The 12,500-nt window shown below is 36.7% G+C and overlaps 5 non-coding genes across 5 annotated transcripts; all 5 read left to right on the top strand.

The window, feature by feature from the left end:
* The first annotated feature begins 2,486 nt into the window (after window positions 1-2,486).
* Window positions 2,487-2,559, top strand: Trnai-gau (transfer RNA isoleucine (anticodon GAU)). The gene has a single exon. It is a non-coding gene; the product is annotated as a tRNA-Ile (tRNA).
* A 1,893-nt stretch (window positions 2,560-4,452) lies between these two features.
* Trnav-uac (transfer RNA valine (anticodon UAC)) lies at window positions 4,453-4,525 on the top strand. The gene has a single exon. It is a non-coding gene; the product is annotated as a tRNA-Val (tRNA).
* Window positions 4,526-6,113: 1,588 nt separating this feature from the next.
* On the top strand, window positions 6,114-6,187 carry Trnat-agu (transfer RNA threonine (anticodon AGU)). The gene has a single exon. It is a non-coding gene; the product is annotated as a tRNA-Thr (tRNA).
* A 4,801-nt stretch (window positions 6,188-10,988) lies between these two features.
* On the top strand, window positions 10,989-11,061 carry Trnai-gau (transfer RNA isoleucine (anticodon GAU)). The gene has a single exon. It is a non-coding gene; the product is annotated as a tRNA-Ile (tRNA).
* A 674-nt stretch (window positions 11,062-11,735) lies between these two features.
* On the top strand, window positions 11,736-11,810 carry Trnan-guu (transfer RNA asparagine (anticodon GUU)). The gene has a single exon. It is a non-coding gene; the product is annotated as a tRNA-Asn (tRNA).
* The last annotated feature ends 690 nt before the right edge of the window (window positions 11,811-12,500 follow it).

Genomic DNA, 12,500 nt, shown 5'->3' with positions numbered 1-12,500 from the left:
TCAGACAAATTTGCAAATTTGAATATAACTTAACATCTGATAGTTAGATAAACATAATATACTAGATAATAATCAATTTGGTTTTCGTAGTGGACGCTCCACTACTCAGGCCTCTATGCTTATCACTGATAAAATCCAAAGAGCCATTGAAAGTAAATTATATTCTTGCGGGATATTTTTGGACTTAAGTAAAGCCTTCGATACAGTAGATCACAACTTTCTCTTAGCTAAACTGGAACATTATGGAATTCGTGGTTTACCAAATGAGTGGTTCCCCTCATACTTAACTAACAGACAGCAATTTATTTCTCTAAACAATTTTGACTCAAATCCTGTGCAAATAACATGTGGGGTACCACAAGGCTCTGTGCTTGGCCCAGTATTATTCCTGATTTATATTAAAGTGCCTATGAAGTAAAAAATAATTGCTGCTTAGTTGAAAGGCTTTTCAAAGTAAAGAAGAATGGCGTTTTCCTTTTTGGAATATCTTTTTTCGTTTTAGAAATATTTACGTTTTTGTAAGGAAAGTGATGACGTCATAGGTGGTTCCACTAAAACAGCACAACACTCAATCGAGAATAACTCTAGAAATATTAAAGGAGCGTTCTTTAAACTTGGCAACAGCAATGTACATCACAAAAGAAACATAGTGACACCCGTCGTGCTGTTGCCATGACAACAGTTATGCCGCTGAGTCTGTTTTAATTAAGACTAAAATTCCCAGATTTTATCTTAAACAAGGATCATCCACCCCCACCAATCTAATTGGGAGAGTTAAGACAATATGGGAACCATGTGTGTTCCGAACAAGACCCTCTGTCCCACTTTAGAAGGTTGCAAATGGGGATGTTTGGTATTTCACAAAAAGAGACTGGAGCCAAGAGTGTTGCCATGGCAACAGCGTAGTAGGTGTCATTCTGTTTCTTTTGTAATGTTTTGCATTGCTGTTGCCAAGTTTGAAGAACACTGCTTTAATATTTCTTCAATTATTCTCGATTGAGTGTTGTGCTGTTTTAGAGGAACCACCTATGACATCATCACTTTCCTCATTTGCATAATACAAAAACGTGAATATATCTAAAACGAAAAAAGACATTCCAAAAAGGAAAACGCCATTCTTCTTTACTTTGAAAAGCCTTTCAAACAAGCAGCAATTATTTTTTACTTCATAGGCACTTTAATGATTTCACTAATTGTTCATCTATTTTTGATTTCCATTTATTTGCTGATGATTCTAATCTATTTTATACCCATGGTGATTTACAGCATCTAGAGCAAAATGTTAATCGAGAACTCAGTGAAATTAGCCTATGGCTTCGTGCCAACAAACTATCTCTCAATATTACTAAAACACATTTTGTAATATTTCATCCTCATCAAAAAAAGATAAACAATTCCTTGAACATTGAAATAGATAGTAAGCCAATTAATCAACAAAAGAGTGTTAAGTACCTTGGCATTATCATAGACTGTCATCTAAATTGGAAAGAACAAATTCAACAAATTTCAAAAAAAATATCTAGGGGTATTGGTGTCCTATCTAAGATTAGACATTTTGTTAATACGAAAACACTAGTTCAATTATACCATGCCATTATTCTTCCTTTTCTCTCCTACGGCTGTATAGTTTGGGGCAACACTTATGATCATAATATTAAACCACTTCAAATAATACAAAGGAAAACAATCCGTTTAATTACTTTCTCAAATTTTGATATACATACAAGTCCTTTGTTTGCTAAGCTTAACCTTCTTAAACTTCAAGATTATATTAAGCTTCAAACTCTCCTTTTCATGCACCAGTTTAATACTGGCAAACTACCAAAGATCTTTGATTCTTTTTTTGTCAAAACATCTTGTAAACATAATGTAAATACTCGCGTTGCATCTAGATCTACTTTCTATCTTCCAAAAATTCGAACAAATTATGGCAAATTTAATATTCGATTTAATGGACCTAAATTATGGAATGAACTCGATGAAAGATTCAAGTTTTGTACTTCTAATCAATTTAAAAAAGAACTAACTTCGCATTTCATTAGTCTCTATTAATCTTTACTGATATTTTGATGGTTTATATCTATTTATTTTGTTTTGTTTTGTATATTTAATCTTGTACCAAGTTTGTGATACTTATGTGTACCAATGTACTTGTTGTGCCTCTTTCCTGACTCTTACATTTTTAATTATCATAATTACGGTCACCCAACTAGTTTAGCTTTTTAGTTATTTTGGGTGTCCCACTACTGTATGTACTGTACTGTTTATTTATATATTTATAATTACAGTCTTGTAAATTCTTTTAGTTGCTTACAGTAGTAGAAAATAAACTGTTGTTGTCTGTTAAAGATATTAAAGTATCTCATAGAAACAATAATCTGACATCACTAAGCGTTTGCTATATCTCACCGGACCTAACTTATGGTAAATTTCTTGTACAAAGGCAGTATAACTTAATGAAAGACGGCACTGAGGTTAATGTGTCTGGTCCGTTAGCTCAGTCGGCAGAGCGTGGTGCTGATAACGCCAAGGTCGTAAGTTTGACCCTCACACGGACCAATATTTCTTTTAACTAAATCAACTGGAAAATACTATCTTAAGATTTTTATCTGATTTATCTGATCTCTCTTTTCCTAATTCTTGACCTTTATTTCCATTAAAAACCTGTTTTATATATTTTTTTTGATCGCTACAAAACAAAAGGACTAGATCAAATTTACCTTTGTCTATAATGTTACTACATGTAGCTGAAAACCCGCGGAGGGGGGGGTACTTTTGGAATTTCTGGGTGGGGATGTTCCGCTGGGACCCCAGTTAATAATATCCAGTAGTGTTTTATGATAGTCATCAATCGACGCTGTTGAGGCTGAGTTGCAAAAATTTAAACTTGCCGATTTCATTTTTTTATATTTTTGAGTGGCAATTCCTGGTTTCCTTAGTTTAGATAAAATCTTCAACCAACTGGTCAGTTTCGCTCTGATTTATATACACCATGCTAGAGTAAACTGCTTGAAAACCATACCCTTTACTGCGGCACTTACCTATTTAGCCCATATACGGCAGTAATCCCCCACCCCCGCGGGGCTGGAAAGTACCGGTTTGAAAAATATGGATGCCAACAGAAACAGTTGATTAAGTCGTAGAAGAGGCTTCATTGTGGTCAGTTAGAATTGTTTGCACAAAAATGAAAGATATTTGTTTTAAAGGGGGAAGGTAATTCACTGTTTCATATGGCATTTGTGACGTCACATAAGCCATCGCAGCTTGTTTCGTTTTGATGTCGTGTTCATCAATAAAAGAGGGACCTATAGCACCCTAAGTGAGAATCATGTCACTAGAGCAACAGGCCAAACGGGGTTGAATATTCATTTGAGAAAGGTCTTAACCTACTTCTCTCTATTGAACTGGTACTATATAACACCAGTTATTTGTTAGCTTATTGGCTAAGACAGTTACTATCCAACTTCCCTGGTTTTTCGCTTTTCATGTCTTTCGAGCAAGATACAATAATGTAGCAGAAACCTTACGTAAGTTAAAATTTCATCCACACAATTCAATTTGATGAAAATCGTACAAATCCCCTCCATGGAATTCTCCGTGGCGCAATCGGTTAGCACGTTCGGCTGTTACCCGAAAGGTTGGTGGTTCAAGCCCAATCGGGGACGATTGTTTCTGTTTTGATAATTGTTTTCTATATAGTTAGCGTCAGAGTCCATCCTGTTAGCGTAATTTTTAGTTGTATTGCATGTTAGTAGGTCTTCTCAATCAAACAGCCACTGCGCGGATGTGATGTGAATAAACCGTTATTATCGTGATCGTTATCATTATTGGTTTTTTGACGGTTGAAGCAAATTAGGCCGTAAGTTTTCATAAAAGGGTACAAATTTGGCCATATTTGAATAATCCAATTAGTACTATAATTTGTGCATTCAATATTGCGTTTTTACTATTCAAATGTTTGTCTTATTAACGTAATTACATCACCTTCATTGCCGCCGCGCGCATTAATCGCCTGCTCCTGTGACTAGAAGTTGAAGGACTTGAACATAAGCATACTTTTTGTGATATATTAAAACGTTCCTTTATAAACAGCATACCTTGCCCCTAGACAATCGTTTAGTTCTTAATCAAGGATATCTGAGACATTTGACGGCTAATATTGGCTTGCTCATTTGACGGTTGACAATAAAAATATTGCGGTTTTGACGGTTGACGGTTAATGTTTTGGCCGTTTGACGGTTAACCCCATTGAGATCCTCTGCCTAACGCTAAAACAAGGATAGCGTTGTTTTTGAAAAACTTCAATATTGAGCATCGTGAGAAGTAGGCAAATGTTCAGCTGTTTGCTGTACTTCGTAGACTTATTTTTTTCTGTCTTCCTGATCAAAAAACTAGAAACTACCAGTTCCTGATTGGTACACCACAGAGTATGGCAGCTTTCATTCGTAACCGGTTTCCGTAGTGTAGTGGTTATCACGTCCGCTTTACACGCGAAAGGTCGCCGGTTCGAACCCGGCCGGAAACACATGATTGTTTTTCCTATGAGACTATATCTTGCTACTCAACTCTAGCCAGCTCTTGCAAAATTTTGAGTCAGTAAAAACAAAACAAAAAGAAAAAAACGAAAGGTGTTGACGTAACTGAGCTCCATTAATCTTTTATCCTTCAGCAACTTCATATTAGGATCGATACCTTAAATAACGGTATCGAACTATGATCTTAACAAAGCTTATGTTATTGATTGTTAGTGGGTTGGTAACCACAAATATTTATGTACGAATTTTAGTCGGAGAAACCAAAAATCTACTCGCAATTAGTTGACGGTTGACTTCAATTTTTGTGTTTAATGTCAATTTCAACTTTTGTATTCTGCAACGACAAAACCGTCGTTTTAAACTTTTCTATTTTTTTTTTTTTGTTGTGTTCCAGGGTATTTTAAATGGAGTAATTAATCAATTTCTTTCATACGTTTTGCTAATAAGATTTCGCGAAAAAGACAGATGATGACATTGACCATTCCATTACAAGCAACCCATAACCCGCTTAACCCCTATTATCGTACAGAATGATGAGAACATCTTTGAGGGTGAAGAGTATTTTGGCAGGTTGTTTAAACATTTCGCCGGTATCAGGAGAGGATGAAGAGTGAGCCACGTCATGCATCAAGTGCGCGCGCTAAGTACTAAAATGAACAATGATAGGGCAGATGGCCACTGCTTTAGCTTTGCTTGGATTTAACGAGCTCGGTGACCCCTACTTTTCTTTCCAGAAACAGATTTTATTTACAATTATCTCCACATTGTCCAAAAATAAACAGAAAATTAAGCTAGGAAGTTAAAAAAAAAGAACAAAAAGAAATGATATTTGCTAGCAATAAAGACAGAAAGTTTAAAAAAAAATAAATAAACGTAGGAAGCCGGCAGTTAAAAAAAAAATTCAAGATTTCTCTCCACGGGACATCGAATCCTGCCATCTTGCGGCTGCAAAGCACGTGAAACTATAGTCGCTAAATGCGAACTTGTTCTTAAAACCTGAGATTTGTGTGAATGTTATTGCACAATGTGTAAACTCATCTGAGAACAGTTGCAGGGCCCCAGTGAAGAACACCTTTGATGTAGTATGCTCCCTGCTAAACATTTATTATTATGGTTATTGTTCTGTGTTGTCGTGTAGTTACCAGTCCAACTCCGCTAATTATTTGTCTGCGTTCCGTCAATATAGCAAGATCAGGAGCCCATGACCCGGAGCGTCCATCTCCCATACCAACCCTAGGATTCAACCCTTTCTGGTATCTTTTTATTTTTAGAATTTGAGCTCTGGAAGTTTTCGCACCCCGCCTTTCAAACGCCCAATCAAAGCCCAGGTGGTCCCCGAGGGACCCCTAAGAGGTACCAATTCTAAAACAACACATTATCTCCTGTCATAATTTTTTGAGCTCAATACGCTAAAAGGAACCACGAAAGCTCCCGCTGTGGACCTTTTGAGGTTGAACACCCTGAGAGGTATTGAGCTATCTTAGTACTGCTGGAAATTACCAAGCGTGAAAGTGGACATGTCATTATTATTTTAAAAAAAAACAAATAAACAATAATACGCGAGGTTATCTAATGTAGGGCGCCGTAGCTCAGTTGGTTAGAGCGCCTGTCTAGTAAACAGGAGGTCATGGGTTCAAATCCCATCGGTGCCTTACAGATGTTGCACTTTTTAATTTTTTATTACTTTTGAAAATTGCTCAACGAAGCTTCACATGTTTTACCACTGGGAATTTTTTTTTGGTTGTGTTATCCGATGGATTTACTTTTAAGATCTACGCAAGAGTCGAGTGAAAAATTTCAAGAATTATATGGAACGTAATTTGCGAATAAATGACCATTATAATATAGATAGGACCCTGCGCACGCTCTGATTGGTCAAAAACCCATGTTTTATCAGAGTATAAAGCGCTTTTAAAACATTACTTAAACGTAAATAGACGCCCTGGATTACATTTGTCGCGTTAGTTCAATGACATTTCTTTGGTCGACTTGTCTCGTTTGATGAATTTATATTTCCTTCTTCTTTCATTGCTGTAAGAGTAGTTCGCTCCAAAGACAAAGACAAAAGAGGTTTCTGCATTTTACCGTATGTCAAGGGCACTACGGAACCGATTAAGCGAATCCTAAGTAATCACAGTATCAAAGTTGCTTTAAAACCACACCATACCATCGGCAATTTATTTTCCAAAGCAAAAGACCCAATCCCGAAAGATCAGACTCGTGGCGCAATTTATTCAATTCCCTGTCAAGGTTGTGACAAAAGCTACATCGGGGAAACGAAACGAAAATTTTCCACCCGGCTCAGAGAACATCAAAAAGCGGCTGTAAACAAACACTCGCACAAGTCAGCTTTAGCGGAACATTGTTTACACTCTGGCCACACCATCTCCTATGGGGCGCCGTTTGTAAATTTATTATTTAGACCGAATTTATGCCATTTTCTCCTTATTTATAAATAATAGGAAATGCCACAAAATTTGTTTATAAATAAGACACAAGAACTTGTCCGTTGATATGTAAATAATTACTTTAGGTACGTTCTGATTTATAAATAATCTTTTACCATAGAGTTATTATATATAAATAATAAACTAAATAACTTCAATTATTTAAAAATCAGGCCATCTCTTAAATAGTTATTTACATATCATAAAGTTTGTAAATCCCATTATTTATAAATAAATTACTTCGCCGGGAGTGTAAATTCATTATTTAGAAATAATAAATTTCACTTCGCCGAGTGTAAATTTATTATCTATAAATAATGAACTTCACTGAGTGTATAAATTCATTATTTAGAAATAATGAATTTCTCCTCGCCGAGTGTAAATTTATTATTTATAAATAATGAACTTCATTGAGTGTGTAGATTCATTATTTAGAAATAATGAATTTTCTCCCACACAGACCGACTTAGCTCGGTTAATAAGATGTTTATTATATGGTAAAAAAGAAAACTTTAATTCGTTTAATGTAACTGGTTTGCCGACAGTTCGCTTGCGAACGGCGATGAGCTTAACTTAAACCTGCTGAAATTTGCTCGTTCTCTCTACTTGTTTGTTTTATCATCAGGCTTTTTGGCAGTGCCATAAATGATTGAGAAGAAAATAAAAGAAAATGGTGAACATTTTTGTATTTCAGTTTGCTACTTTGTCAACGCAAAATGAAACTGGTCTAGCTAAATGCCGGTCTAGATGGGAAAATCTAGACCGCGGTCAATATCGATTTCAGCCAATCATATTCGTGAATTCGGTAGTTCCCAGTCTTTGTAAGACGCAGCCATATAATAATTAAAAATAATGAACTTCACTGAGTATGTAAATTCATTATTTAGAAATAATAAAAGTATGAATGGCTGACCTAGCGTCTCTTGCCCGATCGACTTCGGAGGCTTTTTCTCGCACTATAAGTGAGGCAGTTAATGCTGCCCTTGCTCAGGTACGTATGCAGCCTGAAATTCAGCAGTGGCGGATTTGGGGGAGCCCCCCCCCCCCCTATTTTGGTTAATTGAATTTAAGCGGGAATCATGCTTCAAATATCTATTATGTAGTTCTTATTCACTCAACAATTCGGCAGCTCACACTGCAACAGGAACAACGACAACGACAACAAGTACTCAAAGGCCGAGGTAACAGGTAAATTTTAAGCCAAGAAATTGCTGCATGAAGAAAATGCAGAACTTTTAAAATCGGGAAGTCGAACAATGTATTTACATGCTTAGATAATTCTTTGTAGCCTGCGAACAGGCTCACGTTGGAGCACAAACGCGCTCGGCGTAGCTGAGAGCGAGAAATCGACGGGCGAAGCCGCGAGAGGAGAAAGTCACTTCTTGGCACCTCTTTCCCGCCGATCGCCATTCCTCTTCGTCACTCGCGCGTTTGATTCAAACGTGAGTCTGCTCGCAGGTTAAATTCTTTGTGACCTTTGTGACCTTTGGACGGATAGCTGTGTGACACACTTTGTTTGGCTTGATCAAGTCACGGCTGGGCATGTCTATTCCAGGCAAGTCCAAAGATCGTACACGTGGAAAGCTAAATTCATTTACGTTTAAACCATTATTGAATTTCAATAGAAATCAGACCTTTCACTTAACACGCCAAGCGATTTTTATTTTCTTCATGCAGCAGTTTCTTTTCTTAAAATTTACCAGTTACCTCGGCCTTTGAGTAGTTGTTCTGGTTGCAGTGTGAGCTGCCGAATTGCTGAGTGAATAAGAACTCCATAATAGATAGTTCAGGCGGGGGGTGGGGGGGGGGGGAGAGAGAACGGGCTCCCCGGGCCCCTCCCCCAGATCCGCCACTGCTGAATTTCAGGCTACATACCGCCGCCGTTACCTACCTGAGCAAGGGTAGCATTAACTGTCTCACAGATAGCGCGGGAAACAGCCTCCGAAATCGATCGGGCAAGAGACGCTGGGTCAGCCATTCATACTTTCATTATTTCTAAATAATGAATTTACATACTCAGTGAAGTTCATTATTTCTAAGTAACAAATTTACACTCGGCGAGATCAACTTCATTATTTCTAAATAATTAATTTCTAAATAATGAATTTACACACAAGGTTAAATTCATTATTTCTAAATAATAAATTTACAGTCGGCGAAATGAAACTTCATTATTTCTAAATAATGAATTTACGCACTCAATGAAGTTCATTATTTATAAAAAATAAATTTACACTTGGCGAGGAGAAATTCATTATTTCTAAATAATGAATTTACACACTCAGTGAAGTTCATTATTTACAAATAATAAATTTACACTCGGCGAGGTGAAATTTATTATTTCTAAATAATGAATTTACACTCCCGGCGAAGTAATTTATTTATAAATAATGGGATTTACAAACTTTATGATATGTAAATAACTATTTTAGAGATGACCTGATATATAACTAATTGAAGTTGTTTAATTTATTATTTGTATATAATAACTCTATGGTAAAAGGTTATTCATAAATCAGGACGTACCTAAAATAATTATTTACATATCAACGGACAAGTTCTTGTGTCTTATTTATAAACAAATTTTGTGGCATTTCCAATTATTTATAAATAAGGGGAAAATGGCATAAATTCGGTCTAAATAATAAATTTACAAACGGCGCCCCATAATCTCCTGGGAATCTTCAAAGATTTTACGTACAAGCAGAAATTGGCGCAACAGACGTATTTTAGAAGCATGGGAAATTAACACTTGTAGGAATCCGCTGAACCGCGGTGATGGCATGCATTTGCCGCACGAATTTTTAAATTTAGCCCTAAGGGACAGGACATAATTAGCTCCGATTTGCTGATTTGCATAGTATAAGAACGTGCCTTTTTACAAATTCCTTGTCACTTTCCCCTGATGAAGGCTGAAGTTGGGACTTGTACAAAAATTTTTACTAACATCTTTACATTTTTTAAACCAGAGTAACGTTTTTCAATCATGAATACTCTCAGTTGTTTAATAGAAAGAAGACTGGGATTAGATCTGCAGTGTGTGGGCTAGCAAGGCTCGGGTGCGGCCATTTAACCTTTCCTTGCCATTCCGTGTCAAAGGAGGGCGTCAATTTCAGTTCTGAAAGATGAAATTAAACCTTTAACTGCCAGGTTACAATAAAGCAAGTCGCAAAGGAAAAAGTAATTCTTCAAAGAATCTTTGTGTTATCTGTGTTATACAGCTGTTTTGAGAAAGGTTGCGCTACAAAGCGTAAAAGAGTACCGCGCGACAAATATACCGAAAGGTGCTCTAGGTATTGCCCGTTTACCGCTGGTCGATTGAAGTCCACGTTCTTTTAGAGCGACAGCGGAAAATTCATTAATAGGAGTATTCTCATCTTCTCTGATAGCTAGGGAAAATTATCCAAATAAAAAGTTTACAAACCGTTATTTGTACAACAATAATCCGAAAAAAATATGCCTTCAGAAAAACGTAAAGCTGCATATTAGCTAGTAAAGTAAAGACTGCTGGAGAATCCGGGTATCGATCCCGGTACCTTCCGCATGCTAAGCGGGCGTTCTACCATTTGAGCTTATTCCCCAAACCGTAAGCATTTGGTTCAATATACAAGTTACTATAACTATTGAAAAAACAATGTTAGAGGCATGAATTGGTGATTAGTTTTATTTTTTTTTTCTAAATGTACTTAGAATTTCATTTTAGAAAAACAGATAATTTAAGAAATATGTTGCTTTTCATTCTAGTTCCTTGACGAGACATGATTATAAAATAAATGGGAAACAACTTCTAATAAATAATTTCGGGATAACTACATTTCAACGAAAATGTACTCATCGTTTCAGAAAGCACGTAAACAATATATACATACATCTTAAAGAATAAAACCAAATCAGTTTGAACAAAGCCAATAAGTGGGTGCTGTTCCTCATTAGGCCAAACTTTTGACAACGTTTCTGTACAAAGGCAGTAGTACTTAACAAAAAATGGCACGAGGATAATGTGTCTGGTCCGTTAGCTCAGTCGGTAGAGCGTGGTGCTGATAACGCCAAGGTCGTGAGTTCGACCCTCACACGGACCAACTTTTCCTTTTAAGTAAGCCAGCTGGAAAATATTATAATTTTAATATTTCTAACTGACTGTACTCTGATTTCTCTTTTCCTGTATTTTTTTTTTTGATTAGTTTATTCGCCCTGATCGGTTTAAAACAAGAGGACTAGATCAAAATTACTTTAGATTAATATTTTCCCAGAAGTCGTTAGAAATGTTTCCCGGCCAGCAGAAACAGTTGGTTAAGTGATAGTTTAATCTAGGGTTTCATGGTAGTCAGTTGGAATTGTCTGCAAAAAAAGGAGGAAGGTGTTCCGTTGTTTCATATGGCCGTTGTGACGTCACAAAAACCATCGTAATATTGCCTGCTTCGTTATTATGTTGTGTTCATTGACAAAAGAGTATTACAAAGGGCCTCTCCGGGAGTCGAACCGGCACCTATCGCAACGCACCCAAAGCGAGAATCATGCCACTAGACCAACAGGCCAAACATGGTTGAACTTCATTTAACAAAGGTCTTAATCTACTTCTCTCTGTCGAACTGGTTCTATAACACCTGTTTTGTGTTGTTTCATTGGCCAAGACAGTTACTACCCAACTGCCCCGGTTTTTCGCTTTTCATGTCTTTCGAGCAAGATACAATAATGTAACAGAAACCTTACGCAAGTTAAAATTTCTTCCACAAAATTTGATGAAAATTGTGCAAGTCTCCGTGGCGCAATCGGTTAGCGCGTTCGGCTGTTAACCGAAAGGTTGGTGGTTCAAGCCCACCCGGGACGGTTCTTTTTGTTTTGATAATTATTTTCTATATAGTTAGCGTCAGGATTCCATCCATCCATCCTGTTAACGTAATTTTTAGTTGTATTGCATGTAAGTAGATCTATTCAAACAAAAAGCCACTGCGCGGATGTGATGTGAATAAACCGTTATTATCGCGATCGTTATCATTATTGGTTTTTTGACGGTTGAAGCAAATTTGGCTGTTATTTTTCACAAAAGGGTACAAATTTGTCCATATTTGAATAATCCAATTAGTGCTATAATTTGTACATTCAATATTACGTCTTTAGTCTTCAAATGTTTGTCTTATTAACGTAATTACATCACCTTTATTACCGCCGCGCACATTAATCGCCTGCTCCCGTGACTAGAAGTTGAACGACTTGAACATAGAAGAAACAAAACACAAACCGCGGTGATAAACATGGAACCAAAACGCATGTTAAACAAAGTTAATTTCCTTGACGTTTCGTATGTACAACATACATCTTCAGAAGTGACCGTTAACTAGATTACAATCGAATGAAAACGTTGGCAGTGAAAAACTTTTTCTTTACTAGCATTTTGTATTGTTATTATTATTATGGTTTTCTCTCTCTCTCTCTCTCTCTCTCTCTCTCTCTCTCTCTCTCTCTCTCTCTCTCTCTCTCTCTCTCTCTCTCTCTCTCTCTCTCTCTCTCTCTCTCTCTC

Source organism: Orbicella franksi, chromosome 9 (genome assembly GCF_964199315.1).
Source record: "Orbicella franksi chromosome 9, jaOrbFran1.1, whole genome shotgun sequence".
Classification (NCBI taxonomy): domain Eukaryota; kingdom Metazoa; phylum Cnidaria; class Anthozoa; order Scleractinia; family Merulinidae; genus Orbicella; species Orbicella franksi.
This window is presented reverse-complemented; position numbering and strand designations above follow the sequence as displayed.